Source organism: Esox lucius, chromosome 3, assembly GCF_011004845.1.
Source record: "Esox lucius isolate fEsoLuc1 chromosome 3, fEsoLuc1.pri, whole genome shotgun sequence".
Lineage (NCBI taxonomy): Eukaryota > Metazoa > Chordata > Actinopteri > Esociformes > Esocidae > Esox > Esox lucius.
Genome location: NC_047571.1, coordinates 5713670 through 5730254, shown reverse-complemented (window position 1 = coordinate 5730254; position 16585 = coordinate 5713670). Strand labels below are relative to the sequence as shown.

The 16585-nt window shown below is 42.9% G+C and overlaps 1 long non-coding RNA gene across 3 annotated transcripts; it reads left to right on the top strand.

The window, feature by feature from the left end:
* The first annotated feature begins 14030 nt into the window (after positions 1-14030).
* Positions 14031-16017, top strand: LOC114838814. Of its 3 annotated transcripts, XR_004575625.1 has the most exons (5): positions 14031-14421; positions 15029-15248; positions 15334-15519; positions 15647-15742; positions 15930-16017. It is a non-coding gene; the product is annotated as an uncharacterized LOC114838814 (long non-coding RNA). The 3 variants fall into 3 exon arrangements; XR_003781630.2 differs by lacking the exon at positions 14031-14421 and having other exon boundaries at positions 14949-15248; XR_003781631.2 differs by lacking the exon at positions 14031-14421 and having other exon boundaries at positions 14949-15248; positions 15927-16017.
* Positions 16018-16585: the final 568 nt, after the last annotated feature.

The window sequence follows — 16585 nt, the reverse complement described above, 5'->3', positions numbered from 1 at the left end:
GTATTTCTCTCCCAAAAAGTTTGTTGTCAATAATTATTGGTACCTCTAAGGATTCTTATTTGTTTAAATAAATCTCATTCTTTCATACCTTCTTGTCTCACTGTGGTATTTGTCATCTATCACCATAGGGAAATGCAAAGAACTCACATAAAGGAACATTCATCAATCAGACAATGAGTAAAAAAATATTTCTTAAAACCCTAATATACCACTTACCGCTATTAGGGCCAATACTAGGAAGTAAAAAACCAGCCGAGCAGTAGAGTATGAAAGTGCCTCTTGCCTCCATGAAACAGTGAGGAATAGGGTGCAGGAGGCAAAATGATTTTAAGGCTGCTGTTGGCAATGGGCTGAAATACTTACATGTTATCCAATAATTTCCAGTCTTAAAAAAAATGTTTTTCTGTAATCCTTGCAAAAGGACGGTGCTCAAAATGGGAGGAAATATTTTTTGCATGCCTTACAACATTATGCACAGAATAGTGTGGGTGATATTCAAGTAAAGGTCACATAGATGAAGAAAAAGGGAAAATACTTTCCTTCCAGCCAAGATAAGCGGAAAAACATGTTATCCTTTGTTAATTCAGGCTTGCAGCTAGTTCAAGTGAGTGCACCCTTTGTTCTGTCTAAATGTCCTTGTGTGTGGGCATCTCAATTAGCAAATTATGGTGTTAGATGATGTGATATGACGTTTTGTTATGCCATCCTATTCTACACACACCCCTAGATTGTGTGGAGGAGGAAATCATTGTTTGTGTTGATTGAAATGTCTCATAATAAAAATATCTTCATCCAGTGGTCTGACTTGGGCAACCTATAATAACCATTATGCCAAATATGCTGATTGACAATATTTTGATTTGTGCAACAATTTACCCCTCCTTGAACTGCCACCTTAACGTGGTGGAGGGGTTTGAGTACCCGAGTGACCCTAGGAGCTATGTTGTCTGGGGATTTATGCCCCTGGTAGGGTCTCCCAAGGCAAACAGGTCCTAGGCGACGGGTCAGACTAAGAGCGGTTCAAAACCCCCTTAATGATGAAAAACATTTTGTGTTCTGTGACATCGCCCGGTTTGGCGCAGCCGGGGCCCCACCCTGGAGCCAGGCCCGAGGTTGGGGCTCGTTCGCGAGAGCCTGGTGCCCGGGCCTTTCCCATGGGGCCATAAGGGGCCGGTGCGGAGAGGATCAGGCGGCAGTCGAAGGCGGGGGCCTAGACAACCCGATCCCTGGACACGGAAACTAGCTCTAGGGACGTGGAACGTCACCTCGCTGGCGGGGAAGGAGCCTGAGATCGTGCGTGAGGTTGAGAGGTTCCGACTAGAGGTAGTCGGGATCACCTCTACGCACGGCTTGGGCTCTGGAACCACACTCCTTGAGAGAGGATGGACTCTTCACCACTCTGGAGTTGCCCATGGTGAGAGGCGGCGGGCTGGTGTGGGTTTGCTATAGCTCCCCAGCTCTGCCGCCATGTGTTGGAGTTTACCCCGGTGAACGAAAGGGTTGTTTCCCGGCGCCTACGGGTCGGGGATAGGTCTCTCACTGTTGTTTGTGCCTACGGGCCGAACGGCAGTGCAGAGTACCCAACCTTCTTGGAGTCTCTGGGAGGGGTGCTGGAAAGTGCTCTGACTGGGGACTCTTATCGTTCTACTGGGGGACTTCAACGCCCACGTGGGCAACGACAGTGACACCTGGAGGGGCGTGATTGGTATGAACGGCCCCCCAGATCTGAACCTGAGCGGTGTTCAGTTATTGGACTTCTGTGCTAGTCACAGTTTGTCCATAACGAACACCATGTTCAAGCATAAGGGTGTCCATCTGTGGACGTGGCACCAGGACACCCTAGGCCGCAGGTTGATGATCGACTTTGTTGTCGTTTCATCTGACCTGCGGCCGTATGTCTTGGACATAGAGAGGGACGGAGCTGTCAACTGATCACCACCTGGTGGTGAGTTGGATCTGATGGCGGGGGAGGAAGCTGGACAGACTCGGCAGGCCCAAGCGTACTGTAAGGGTCTGCTGGGAACGTCTGGCCGAGTCTCCTGTCAGAGAGATCTTTAACTCCCACCTCCGGCAGAGCTTCGACTGGATCCCGAGGGAGGCTGGAGATATCGAGTCCGAGTGGACCATGTTCTCCACCGCCATTGTCGAAGCGACTGCTCGGAGCTGTGGCCGTAAGGTCTCCGGTGCCTGTCGAGGCGGCAATCCCCGAACCCGGTGGTGGACACCGGAAGTAAGGGATGCTGTCAAGCTGAAGAAGGAGTCCTATTAGGCATGGTTGGCTTGTGGGACTCCTGAGGCAGCTGACGGGTACCAACAGGCCAAGCGGACTGCAGCCCGGGTGGTTGTGAAGGCAAAAACTCGGGCCTAGGAGGAGTTCGGTGAGGCCATGGAGAAGGACTATTGGCCGGCCTCGAAGAGATTCTGGCAAACCATCCGGCGCCTCAGGAGAGGGAAACAGTGCCCTACCAACGCTGTTTACAGTAGAGGTGGGCAGCTGTTGACCTCAACTGGGGATGTCGTCGGGCGGTGGAAGGAGTACTTCGAGGACCTCCTCAATCCCGCCGTCACGTCTCCCATTGAGGAAGCAGAGGATGAGGGCTCAGAGGTGGACTCGTCCATCACCTGGGCTGAAGTCACAGAGGTGGTCATGAAACTCCTCGGTGGCAAGGCACCGGGGGTGGATGAGATCCGCCCTGAGTACCTCAAGTCTCTGGATGTTGAGGGGCTGTCTTGGTTGACAAGCCTCTGCAGCATCGCGTGGCGGTCAGGGACAGTGCCTCTGGGATGGCAGACTGGGGTGGTGGTCCCTCTTTTTAAGAAGGGGGACCGGAGGGTGTGTTCCAACTACAGGGGGATCACACTTCTCAGCCTCCCCGGGAAAGTCTATTCCAGGGTTCTGGAGAGGAGAATACGGCCGATAGTAGAACCTCGGATTCAGGAGGAACAGTGTGGTTTTCGTCCGGGCCGTGGAACACTGGACCAGCTCTATACCCTCTACGGGGTGTTGGAGGGTTCACGGGAGTTTGCCCAACCAATCCACATGTGTTTTGTGGATTTGGAGAAGGCATTCGACTGTGTCCCTCGCTTCATCCTGTGGAGAGTGCTTCAGGAATATGGGGTCCTGGGTCCTTTGCTAAGGGCTGTCAGGTCCCTGTACAACCGAAGCAAGAGCTTGGTCTGCATTGCCGGCAGTAAGTCAGACTTGTTCCCAGTGCATGTTGGACTCCGGCAGGGCTGCCCTTTGTCGCCGGTTCTGTTCGTAATTTTTATGGACAGAATTTCTAAGCACAGTTAGGGGCCGGAGGGTGTCAGGTTTGGGGACCACACGATTTCGTCTCTGCTCTTTGCGGATGATGTTGTCGTGTTGGCCCCTTCCAACAAGGACCTTCAGCATGCATTGGGATGGTTTGCAGCCGAGTGTGAAGCGGTGGGGATGAGAATCAGTACCTCTAAATCCGAGGCCATGATCCTCAGTCGGAAAAGGGTGGCTTGCCCACATCAGGTTGGTGGAGAGTGCCTGCCTCAAGTGGAGGAGTTTAAGTATCTAGGGGTCTTGTTCACGAGTGAGGGAAGGATGGAACAGGAGATTGACGGCGGACGGTGGTAGCGACCAGACCTCGGCGGATGGCTGCGGCGACCAGACCCCGGCAAGCTCAGGCAGTGCAGGCCACTCCTCTTCGGGCTGAGACGACCGAGACCACTCCTCCGCAGGCTCAGGCGGCAGAAGCCACTCCTCCTCAGGCTCAGGCGGCTGAGGCCACTCCTCCTCAGGCTCAGGAGGCACGGTCTGCCACTTCTGGCAGGTAGGAGGCACTGGCTGCCACTACTGGCAGGTAGGAGGCGCTGGCTGCCGCTTCTGGCAGGTAGGAGGCGCTGGCTGCCGCTTCTGGCAGGTAGGACATCACGGCGCACATCACGAGCATTAGGAGGCCCTTAGCCCAGGGCTTAGAAAGCTCTTAGCCCTAGACTAAGGTGCAGTGTGAACACACCTAATGTTGTCAACAGTGCTAGATGGTCTTTGGCTAAATTGGCAATGAATCACACGGTTCGAATGTTATCATTGCGTTATCAGTGGTTATCAACCTCATAGATATGGGTCAGAAGGAGCCTGCTACGCCTACTGGTAGGCTCAGAAGGCTGTTATCATCCATTCGCATGGTTAATCACGGGTAAATACACGAGAAGGACAACTTAAATAGATCCAATCCCAGACAAATTTAGGTCGCTGCTACAAGTAAGACCATTAAAATGGGTTAAGGTTAGGGGAAGTCTACAGGTAAGCCTTTTAACTGTGATGATTTCGTCAATACTAAATTATCTAAATTAACCATGCAAATGGATGATAACAGCCTTCTGAGCCTACCAGTAGGCTAGCAGTCCCCTTCTGACCCATATCTATGAGGCTGATAACCACTGATAACGCCCATTCAATCCAATGATAACATTCAAACCGCCTGAATGAATAGTCTTTGGAGCAAGATAGGTGAGCGGACAAACCTTATGAACACAATGTTAATTACAGATCTTTTTTTCCAGTGAAATAGAAGTTTCATCTCAGACACAGTTGCAATGGTACAGTGGCATTACACAAAACAGACACCAATCAAACCACGTAATTGCAACAATTTTATTGCTTCTTTTACAACTGCTTATGCTAGACTTTAGCTACATTGACTTTTGGAGAAGATCACTGATTCAGTCTGATTCAATCTTTGTCACACGCCACAGGGATTGGGTACCCCCTCTAGACCCATTCTTGGGTGATTTGACCGATGAGTTACCAGATGGTGACTGCATCGCACAATTTGTTTAGGTTTGACATCACTTGAAATTGCAGCTTATGTGGTGAAAAGAATATATATTTTTTTTTGCTCTGCACATAAGTCAATACATTTGTTTATTTAGGTCGTATTAATTACGGCAGGTTATTGCTTTTGTGTAACTGAGGTAATCTTAGCCTTCTGGCTAGCTAGCCTTAACTTTACTTAATTAATACCGTAGCATGTTTGGTGTCGACATGTGAACACTCCCACCTAAACATCTGAAGTGAAAAATTCCAGAATCTATAAACATTTTCAGGGAGGTGTAGATTTAATTTCAAGGATTAAATCATGATAATTGTTGAAAAATCATATCAGTTATAATAAGTTACCATTCAAAGTATGACATTAATAAAAGTGAATAATGTATGTTTCTATCCTGCGTGTTTTTTCTTATCAACAATTCAAGTGTGCTTCAAATCCACCAATTTCACTCAATGCCCTTAGTGCCCTAAACATTTTTGTGACACTCAAGGCCAAATGGCTATGCCCCTAAAATTACAAGCCTGGTGGTGGCCCAAAGACATGGTTGCAAAACCGTTAAAGGTCTGACCTGTCTCAAAGCAAAAGGGATTACACTTAACAGCTACAACTCAGGTATTGTATAGTTAAAGATGATAAAAAGAATTGTAACATGCACGAGGTTGTGATGATGATCATGTCCTTGCTAATGCAGACACAGTTGCTACAGATAAAAGAGCCTTCACATTGAAAAAGAGAGTAGTGTCCAAGCACTTCAGAGGTGTGTACAATAAGCGTTTACTGCTCCCTGATTACAGCACAAGCCTTACGGGGACACATTCTAGGATGGATAATGACATAGCGGGTTTGACCCACGACTACAACTCCCATTCAGCGGACTCAGTAACTCAGGTAAAACGTACTATGAGAATGTTGCTGGATAATGTTGATGTTGTTTTCTCCAAAGACATTTCAAATAAGGTCTGGGTTTATTCATGTTGGCAACTGTCGTATGACGAAATGTTGATGCTAAGGGAAATGACTTTTATAGAAGGTTTACCAGTGCTGTTACCGATTCAGATAAACAACCTTTTCATTATTGACATTTTAATGAAAAGTGCATCAGAGTTTGAAAAATTTCACACAATATTCACACTATCGTAACCTGAGTGTCATTTACCTTGTCCAAAACATATTTGTCCTTGTCAATTGTAGTTGAACTATTAACTTGAACACAGATTATCTCATCTTATTTAAAATCCCATGTGACAATCAGCAGATCACACCATCGTAACCTGAGTGCCATTTACCCTGTCCAAAACATATTTGTCCTTGTCAATTGTAGTTGAACTATTAACTTGAACACAAATTATCTCATCTTATTTAAAATCCCACGTGACGATCAGCAGATCACACCATCGTAACCTGAGTGCCATTTACCTTGTCCAAAACATATTTGTCCTTGTCAATTGTAGTTGAACTATTAACTTGAACACAAATTATCTCATCTTATTTAAAATCCCACGTGACAATCAGCAGATTAGTATTTTAAGAAGACAAATATACCCCAGCCGTTCTTGGTTCTTCGTGGAGAGTTTTAAAGATGCAACGCATCCACCCTTTGGTTATTTACTTATTGGCTTTAAGGCTACAGCAGCTGAAGACTACCGTCTGAGAACAGGATTGTTTTCTGGGGATTGGCCTGTTGTGTACATACCTAAGAAAGTTTGATCATGTCTAAACTTTTGAGGATGATATTTAAGGCACCGGCAAGTCAACAAAAAGTTATTTTCCAAACAGCTTCAACAGTCCTCATTCTATCACTGTGATATTGCTCTTAATCTAACATGCGGTAATATACCCTTGACAGAATTGCAGCTGTGTAAAGTGAAGAGATAAAAATCCCAAATTCTATATATGTCTAGAAAGAGCACTTCAGTCGCAAAGAAAAGAAAGACCATCAACCAATCTGGAAGATTGCTAATTCCCTTAATTAGCAAAGCAGTACCCTTCATTATCAGTTTAATTGCACAGAGACACAGTTAACCTTTTCACGTGTGAGTTTCAAATATTCCTTACCGTCCCCCCAGCGTGAGTTTTTTTGCACGTGACTTCAGTACTCACTCCAGCATTTGAACAGTCACCTTGCCAGGTGAGGAACACTACATACATTGCATTGCAAGCTTCTCTCGTTGACTCGAATTCTAAGAGCTGCAAAAGTTGGTTGATGTATAACTGTAGCTAGCTAGCAAGCGTCAACTAACTGCTAGCAAACGTCAGCTAACCGCTAGCTAACAAAGCGTGACCAGTAATTCAGTGCAGTGAAAATGAATAAACTATATAAAAAGCATACAACGGATAACGTAACTTCTAGAAGGTTATTACAATGGTTTTGATCGGTTGTCAGCTCTTCCAGGAAATATTAAGATGTGTATTAGTGTTGGCTGTCTGTTGGTATGTAAGTAACACTTTGAATGTCCCAATTTGAATGCTTTCTACCTGGTTAATATCTGTTGAAGTCTAAAACTTCCCCGAGTTGGTTTGTTGGAAAGGAGAATAAAACACCAAGAGTCAGGTCAATTACCATACCGCATATTCCGTTTATTACAAGTGTCGCCACACAATGTCTGAACATGTATCGTCATAACAGCATTATTTATACTTCAAACACGCCTAATAATGGGGGGTTGAGGTAGCCTAAGCAAGTGTGCCATTGGTCCAATTTATGTTCTATACCTTATATGTGTACATGCAGCACAAGTGTCATATTTGCCCTTATGTCTTCAGGTTTGAAGTTCCTCAATATGTGTGTGCGTTGTCAATCTGTTTCCTGTTTGTCAAAGACACACAAGCTAAATCTACTTCCTCTTCCTAGCAACCGTTTAAATAAGATTTCCTATTTTCCTACTTGCAATTTTGGGTTTCAGCATTTTGCTACAGACATTCAACATTTGGCCTCAATGCTCACAACAGTTTAACAGCTTAAACCTTCAGTGTATCCACATATCATAGTGTGGTCTTGAAACAATTACAATCAGGAAATAAAGTTATAAACACTGTTTGAGCTAAATGTGAGTAAATAACAGCGGGGTCTGACCAGCCATTGTTACGTTACTTGTAGCTAGGCATGTGTAGATATATTGATTGAATAAGTTGTTAAACTATTGTAAGCATTCAGGCATCATATTAAATGTCTGTATCAGGAGCTGAAACTGAAATGTTACAAGTAGAGAACAGGAAGTCTTAGGGGAGCAGACATCCTGTCTGCGTTTGAGAAACAGGAAACAGGTTAACGACACACACACATAGTCTGGAACTGAGTTCAGAATAGACAGACAGAAAACCACAATGGCAAAGATGACGCTTGGGGCTGCATTTACACATATAAGATATAGAACATAAATTGGACCAATGGCACACTTGCTTTGCTAACTTAACGCCTCTATCTTTTGGGCGTATTTGAAGTATAAATAATGCTGTTTTGACTGTTGATCCTTGGACATTGTGCGGCGACACTCTGTCTCCAGAAGCTTCTGTAATAAACGGATATACGATACGATAATTGACCTGACTCCTGGTGTTTTATTCTCCTTTCCAACAAACCAACTCGGGCAAATGTTTGACTTCAACACATGCTAATGGTGCGTTCTAAACAAGACGTTCTAATCACACCGGTGTGATCGTACGATTCAGGGACCACTCTAGCTTGATCACACTGGTGTGATCATACGCGTCAAATGGTTAAACAACATGGATCATGCTCAGGAAATGTTTCTGGTGCAGCAACATCAGTTTGAAAAACTGCAAGAATCCAAAATTACTGGCAATGATATTAGACAGTCTATTGAAAATGATTTGGACTCGTCGATTCGTCGACTGATATGGATTTACATGAAAAAGCTAAAAGATTCTCTGCCATTTTACAAAGTTTCTTGACTGTTGTTAGACGGGGAGCTTGATGCTTCCTGGGTCTGAGACAGGGGGTGATGTTGTAAACATGGCTGAGGCTAATCAAACTGCTTTCTGAAATGTTAACCTTATTGATGACATTTTGGACAATGTTCCTGTGAGGAGTAAAAAGAATGTTGAATATATTCTAAATAGAATGCTCAGGTCTAAAGATTTGACTTCATGGACTTCAAACAGTGAATTAATCTGCAAAGGAGAGGTCATCAAATGTTCCCACCTGATGGATCTGGTTAAAAGTGTGACCGCTTGGAATTCTATCAAAGACACTTCCCAGTCACCTTTCAAATCTATACCATGGGCAAATATTGTGGTATAGCACAAACTTTGGATACATACGTCTTGATGAGTTACTAGGCAGTGTAATGTAGAAACTACCGTCACACATGCTGTTTGCAGACGTGGTCCTGCAAATCCTAGTGTTTTATCCTGTTTGTAGGTCAAGGACTTGTTCCGATGCTATCCAACTGTTGCCATTTCACCAGACTCATCCCTTTCGTTACTTTCTCATCCAGAACTGCTTCGACTTCATCTATGTCCACGATTTATCCTTAGACACGATTATTTTCGTCAAATGGGTTTTTAACAATTACAGGTTCCAGGATTGATTTTCTTATATATATATATATATATATATATATATATATATATATATATATATATATATATATATAATAACACAACACCCCATCCCCTGCCTGTTAATATATGATCCAGTGACTTTAATACACAGCACTTAAGTCAGCCTACAATACATTGCATTAAGGAATAACATTCCTATTGAGATAGGAGATGAAAGGGTCCCAAATCTTGTGGAATTGTCCAATATTGCCTTTCCAAAGGAATCTAGTTCGTTCCAGGTGTAAAGTGGACCTCAGTTCTTCAAGCCATAACTTAACATCAGGAGGGTAAACTTTTTTCCAGAACAATAGTAACGTTTTTTTGGCTGTTAGAAATTTCTGTTGAGCACTGTTCAACAAATATATATGGATAGAATGTCCTAATACAATGAGCACTGGGTCTGGTTCCAAGTTTACATTAAGTACATCTGAAAGCATTTTAAAAACGTCACACCAGAATCCCTGTATTTTATGGTAGAAAATAAAACTATGGGCTAAATCAGCATCCTCTGATTTGCACTTATCACAAAGAGGTGAAACATTGGGGAAAATCCTATGTAATAAATTTTTTGAGAAATGTAATCTATGTACGACCTTAAATTGAATGAGGCATAATCTTGTATTGACCTCATTCACCGCGTCTCCATCTTGAAATCCAAAACGAGGCTGGGGGTACACTCTAAACCGGAAGTTCATTGACAGAGCGCAGCAGCGGGCGTCTGTCATCATGGCGATACCTGTGTGGACATCAAATCTTTCATGTCTTCCCGAAATAACAGTGGACTATGTCGAAAAATGGGCCAATAAGGACTGCATGATTCCCCGGGCTGTTATTCTGAAAGGATACAGCAACTGGATCGAGGGATATGTGCAGGACGTGGAAGGTAATGCACAGACGATCACGTTACGTTATGACAGAAGTCTACAGATGGGCGGGCCAATGTTACTTCCGTACCCCACAGCCTCGTTTTGGTTTAAAGGAAGTGCCGTAGGTGAATAAGGCGAATTGACCGATTGCTTATCAATATCCTCTAAACTATTCTGCCAAATTTCAATCCCCATCTCTCGTTCCCATTCCTCTCTAATCAAGCTTGTAGAAGGAGAAGTAGCTGCTTGTAACTTTCCATAAATTAAAGATAACTGTTTTTTGTTTCCTCTAAACAGAGTGAGACAATCATCACTGATTGAGGACGGAACCTCATTCAGGGCGACATTGTGTGTACACAAGTAATTCCTTATCTGTAAAAATCTAAAAAAGTAATTTTTTGGAAGCTTGTATTTCTGTTGTAGTTGCGTAAAGGAAGCTAACGCCCCATCCAAATAAAGGTCCTTGACTGTACATATACCCAATTCCTTCCAGTGATTAAAGGTTGAATCCAACCCCGAAGGGGGAAATGATGGGTTATTTGCGACCGGGATTAAGATGGAGAGTGATTTTATATGAAGGTAATCTCTTATCTGTCTCTAAATACGCAACTGACTTTTTATGACACAGCCGTTTACAGCAGTTTGGTCTAAAATCACTGGGGAAAGCAGCACTGCTCCAAGATCATAGGGATGGCAGTAATCCCGCTCCACCTGAAGCCATTCTGGGGCATTAGCAGACTGTTCCAACCATAGTGCAAAGACTTCTAAGTGAGTGGCCCAATAATAAATGTGAAAATCTGGAAGGGCCAACCCCCCCCCGGAAGGGCTTACAAAGGTGTATTTTTTTTTATTTTGTGACCTTTATAATTCCATAGAAAAGGAAGAACAATCGAATCAGTGTGTTTAAAGAAGGACTTGGGCAAAAATATTGGAATATTACGAAATAAATATAATATTTGAGGTAGAAATATCATTTTTATCGCATTTATTCTTCCAATTAAGGAGATCGGGAGAGTTTTCCAATTGTGTATACAGGATTGTAACTTGGATAGTGTGGATATACTGAATGTATAAGCTGTTAAACTGTTGTGAGCATTGAGGCAAAATGTTAAATGTCTGTAGCATAGCTGGAACTGAAAGTTGCAAGTAGAAAACAGGAAGTTTTTTTAGGCTGTTGCTGGGGAGATAGAGCAGATTGTGTGTCAAATTACAGGAAAGGGGGGGGGGGATGAACACACATATTCTGGGCAGGACTGAATTAAGAATAGACAAGACAGAAACCACTAAGTGCAAAGATGACGTTTGTGCTGCATTTACACATATAAGGTATAGAACATAAACTGGACCAATGGCACACATGCTTGGCATATTCAACCCCTACTTTTAGACGTGTTTGAAGTATAAATAATGCTGATGTGACTGCTGAATTTCAGACATTGTGCGGCGACACTCTGTCTCCAAAAGCTTTTGTAATAAATGGAATATACGGTATGGTAATTGACCTGACTCATGGTGTGTTATTCTCCTTTCCACCAAACCAACTTGGGGAAGTGTTAGACTTCAACAATAGTAAGGAGTTGAAGTTGGCTTTGAGGAGTAAATTATATTTAGAAGTGACCACTATTCCTAAATATGTAATTTTTTCCGTGGAAATTTTAAATGGAGAGGAGTATATTACAGATAAATCCTTCAAACCAATGGGCATGAGTTCACTTTTTTCAAAATTTACTTTAACACCAGAACATTTTCCAAAGTTAGTAATAGTTTTGAGTATAACAGGAAGGCTCACTTGAGGTTGGGTAATATAAAGCAAAATATCGTCTGCATAAAGTGATATTTTGTTCACAGTGTTTAATGTGTTAAAGCCTGCGTGAGCTTTGGGTCATGACCGAAAGGACAAGATCCTGGATACAGGCGGCCGAAATGAGCTTTCTCCGCAGGGTGGCTGGGCGATCCCTTAGAGATAGGGTGAGAAGCTCGGTCACCCGGGAGGAGCTCAGAGTAGAGCCGCTGCTCCTCCACATCGAGAGGGGTCAGCTGAGGTGGCTTGGGCATCTGTTTTGGATGCCTCCGGAACGCCTTCCTGGGAAGGTGTTCCGGTCCCGTCCCACCGGGAGGAGACCCCGGGGAAGACCTAGGACACGCTGGAGGGACTATGTCTCCCGGCTGGCCTGGGAACGCCTCGGTGTCCCCCCGGAAGAGCTGGAGGAAGTGTCTGGGGAGAGGGAAGTCTGGGCATCCCTGCTTAGACTGCTGCCCCCGCGACCCGGCCCCGGATAAGCGGAAGATGATGCTATGCTATGCATATTTTTAGGTCAATCTGAGGTCAACCAGCCCCCCCACATACTCTAAATTTACCCAAAATAGCCTCGTTCGTTTGTGCTTCGTTTGTGCTGGTTTGTGCCGGTAAAACTTTTGTTTGTGCTGCGTTGGGTTTTAAAATATTCGACATTGAATTATAAACTATGACGTCACCAGCCCCCCCACATGCTCCAAATTCTCGTTCGTTTGTGCTCCGTTTGTGCACAACTAACTGAATGGGAAAGACACTGAATGAGAGAGAATTATAGACGGTGCACCAGCCCACTTTTTTTTAACAGTATGCTAGTTGAAGTAACAAGGTAAGACCTTAAGAATCGGTAAACCAAATGACAATATTCATTATAGGTTACTGTTATCCTGTGCATTTTCAACTTTTAACAAACACTGATGCAGATCACAGGATGTGTGGATGCAACATAAACCTCAAGGTAAGTGTTTTTACTTACTGTACGCTGTGTTTTGTTAATAATATAAAAATTGTCACAAATACACGCACCATAATCTGTTTGCTGTGTTTATACACGTGTGTATTGTAGAGGCCTATATGTCTCTTAAGCTAACTATGGTTTTTTCTTTTTTTATTAAACATTACAAACTATTTTCTATTTTTTTTCGGTTATATATTATATGTATAATTACTATGTCATTTATTCCTGTGATGTAAAAGCAGAATGTTCTGTATCATTACACCTACTCCAGTTTTCAATTTCACATGATTCATTAGAAATCATAGTAAAATGTTGATTGTATGCTCAATTATTATTGGTGCTCAGTTAAGAAAGGTTCTTAATTTTGATCAATGTTGATCAACCTTTTATTAATTAATTACATCCTTGCTAAATAAAAGTGTTATTTTTTTATATAGGCTACATTACTTAACCAAAATATTTGAATTTTTGTATATATTGGTTTTCAGAAGAACAAAAAAACAACAATAAGCAGCACAACTGTTCTCAAACTTAATGTTTCTTGAGCATCAAATTCATAACATCTGTAGGCTAGCTATTTTAGAATGTTTTCTTAAGGATCATGTGACACTGAACTAATTATGATAAAAATCAGCTTTGATTACAGGAATAAATTACTTTTAATCACTTTACTATGTATTCACATATAAAACTCCAGTATTATTGTAATAATATTTCACAATATTACTGTATTTTTGATCAAATAAATATAGCCTTAGTGAGCAAAAGCGAACATTAAACTTTGAGAAACATAAAAAACTTTTGACTGGTAGGCTACTGTGTGTGTATTTATGTGTCTGTGTGTATATATAATTTAATTACTACTACTACTATTATTATTATGTATGTGGAAACTCATGACTCAATTAAGTCGAAATTATTTAACTTTTCAAATTTAATTATGTTCTATCGAACATCCATTAACAAAAAAAAATACCTTTAAAAACTTAAACTCAAAAACACTTAATACTGACAAGTTACAATCTGTCTTCAACCCAAAGATACCACACAAAATAATAGACTTGAGTGCAAACTTCCATAAAATAGCACACTACTTCTCCTAACAGGAGTAGGAAAACAAGGGTGTGTGGCATACAAAAAGTTTAACAAAAATAATTAAACTTGTGAAATTAAATAGTGCAATCAGTCTTTTGTGTATAATACAGCATGTGGGCATATTTTGCTTTTATCTGACGCTCCTGTCACTCCACTTCTCAGGTCGTCATACATCTCCCAGACACATGGAGACCTCCTGCAATAGGCCACGTAATGTCCAAGAGCATCCTGGGTTAAGCCTCCTCTAAAAGCAATGACTGCCCGTAAAGTAAATCTCTTTCCCTGGAGCATCAGATTGGAGGGAAATTCACTCAAAGGAAATTCTGTGGAGTTGCTTCCCAGGTCAGTGTCAATCCACATAAGTTCTCCCAGACTGTAACTGTGAGAAACTTTCCCTGCACAGAGCACTTTTTCTGAGGTATCTGGCTTGATGGCAGAGGGACACTGTGACGGACTTTGGATCGGCCTGAGGCAGGGGGACTCCGGAAGGTCAAGGCATTCTTCCACCGCGGTCTGAAGATGAGCCATGCCAGAAGCCTGCAGTACAGCAACAGAAATACAAACAAATGCAATTTCCCTTGTGACTTGTTTGCTGAGACCACAATTCTGTGAAGAGCACTGTTTTGTTTACGAAACACAAGTGCGTTTTGTCATTGACTTTTCAATGATAGTGGAGATGTGGCATTGTGCATCAATTTGGAGAGCACCAGACTTCAGTCGGACAGCTTTGAATATTTCGCTGTGCATTCAGACCCTTTGTGGTGATGGATTTCACTAGCTGGAGGAGGTTGTTGGAATCCTCATTGCAAACAATATTTTCAAAAGTTATACTATCACAGTAAGCACAACATAAGCATTGACAAAAAGCATCAAATGCACATGTGTTCAGCACAGAGATTCTTGATTTCCTGAGTTTAACAGGCTGTTGATTGTTTCCATTTTTCAACAGGTCCACTTTGAGTCTTTTCCCTCTCACAGATGGATCTGCATGGAGCCATTCAGGACAAGGAGAGAGGTATGAACTCCTCTTCCTCTTTTTGGGTGGAACTGCTAAGCCTCTCCAGTTTTCAACAGCTTCTTCATCTGTTGGATGGATGTTTGTGGCAGTGTCAGACTTCCCAGAGCAGGAATCATCCATCTCTGGCCTTCCATCTATCCTGCATGTTGTGGTGGGTAGTGGACTGACTCCTGTGTCGATCTCTGTTGCAACAGCCTCATCCTCTTCACCTTTTCCCACACTCTTTTGTTTTGCAGAAAAAATACGCATGTTGCCTTCAATGAAGGACAGATGTCGAGCAATGAATCGATCCACTCGAATAGGCAAGTGTTCATGCTTGAAAAGGCTGCGTTTGATGTTTTTAAACTCAGCTTCGACATTGGCTGAACTTGCAGTGATTTTGGAGCTCCGGAAGTGAGGGATCATTACCCCTGTCCAGAGAGGTAAGTCATTTGCAAGCCAGATTATATTGGGAATAATCTCAGGGAGGAAGTGCATATTGTCATGATCACCATTAGATGTGGCAAGTGACCTGCTCTCCTCACATATATCTGTTACCCACTGCTTCAGGTCTGTCTGTGTTTGGTCACATGGATCCACTTCTTCCAGGTCCGCCCGCTCTACATCTGGAATGATGACACACTCTTCTGCAATTCTGGCTTTTAGGTATTTCTTGCACCTTTCTGAAATGAGGGGGGCTCCAGAGCTGTCACTGCCCTCTGTTTCGCTAAGAGCCACAATAGTAATGCATCTTAGTAGCTCTCTTGCATCGTCCATGGATTGTGACATGAGAAGCTGAGCTATTGACCTAACAAAGAAATCTTTAATGCAATGTGTTTTTTTTTTCAAGCAGTCCCACCGGCAGATCATCTTGATGCAGTGAGCAACATCAACCCGCACGAAACAAGGTGGGACTTTTGCTGACTGTCTACCGAGTAAGACACCACAACATTCATTAATGTAGGTCTTAAGATCAGGATGAGAAGTAAAAGCCTTGACCAAAGCTCAGAGCAAAGCCAGAGAAAAGTCACTCACAACCTCTTTTGGAGTAGGTGCACCTGCGCGTATCCATTCTGTCAGCCAATGTGTTATGGCATTAACATCATGTCTCTCTGACAGCATTTTCACCACTGGGTCACTTAAGCTCTCACCCCCTGCCACAACACCCTGATAAAGGAATATATGGCCAGACTTGCCATTTGGTCTCTGTAGTTTTCTTCACCACTGAGCCAGTTGCATCAAAACTCACAGTGGGGTTAGTAGATGTCTTTAATAATGTCTTGTACATACACATTTGTGTTTGGCTCCAATAGTGACAAAAAAAAACGTGTCTAGTCCAATGTCTTTAATGCAATCACTGTGAGGGCCACTGTATTTTAGCATCTGCAATGACAGAATAGGATCCTTGTCGCCTAATTCCAAATCATTTCTCTCCTGCTTTGCTTTGCGCAGGGTGGCCAAATTAGGAAGATGACTTGGCTCAGGATCTCCAAAATCCATCAGCTTTAT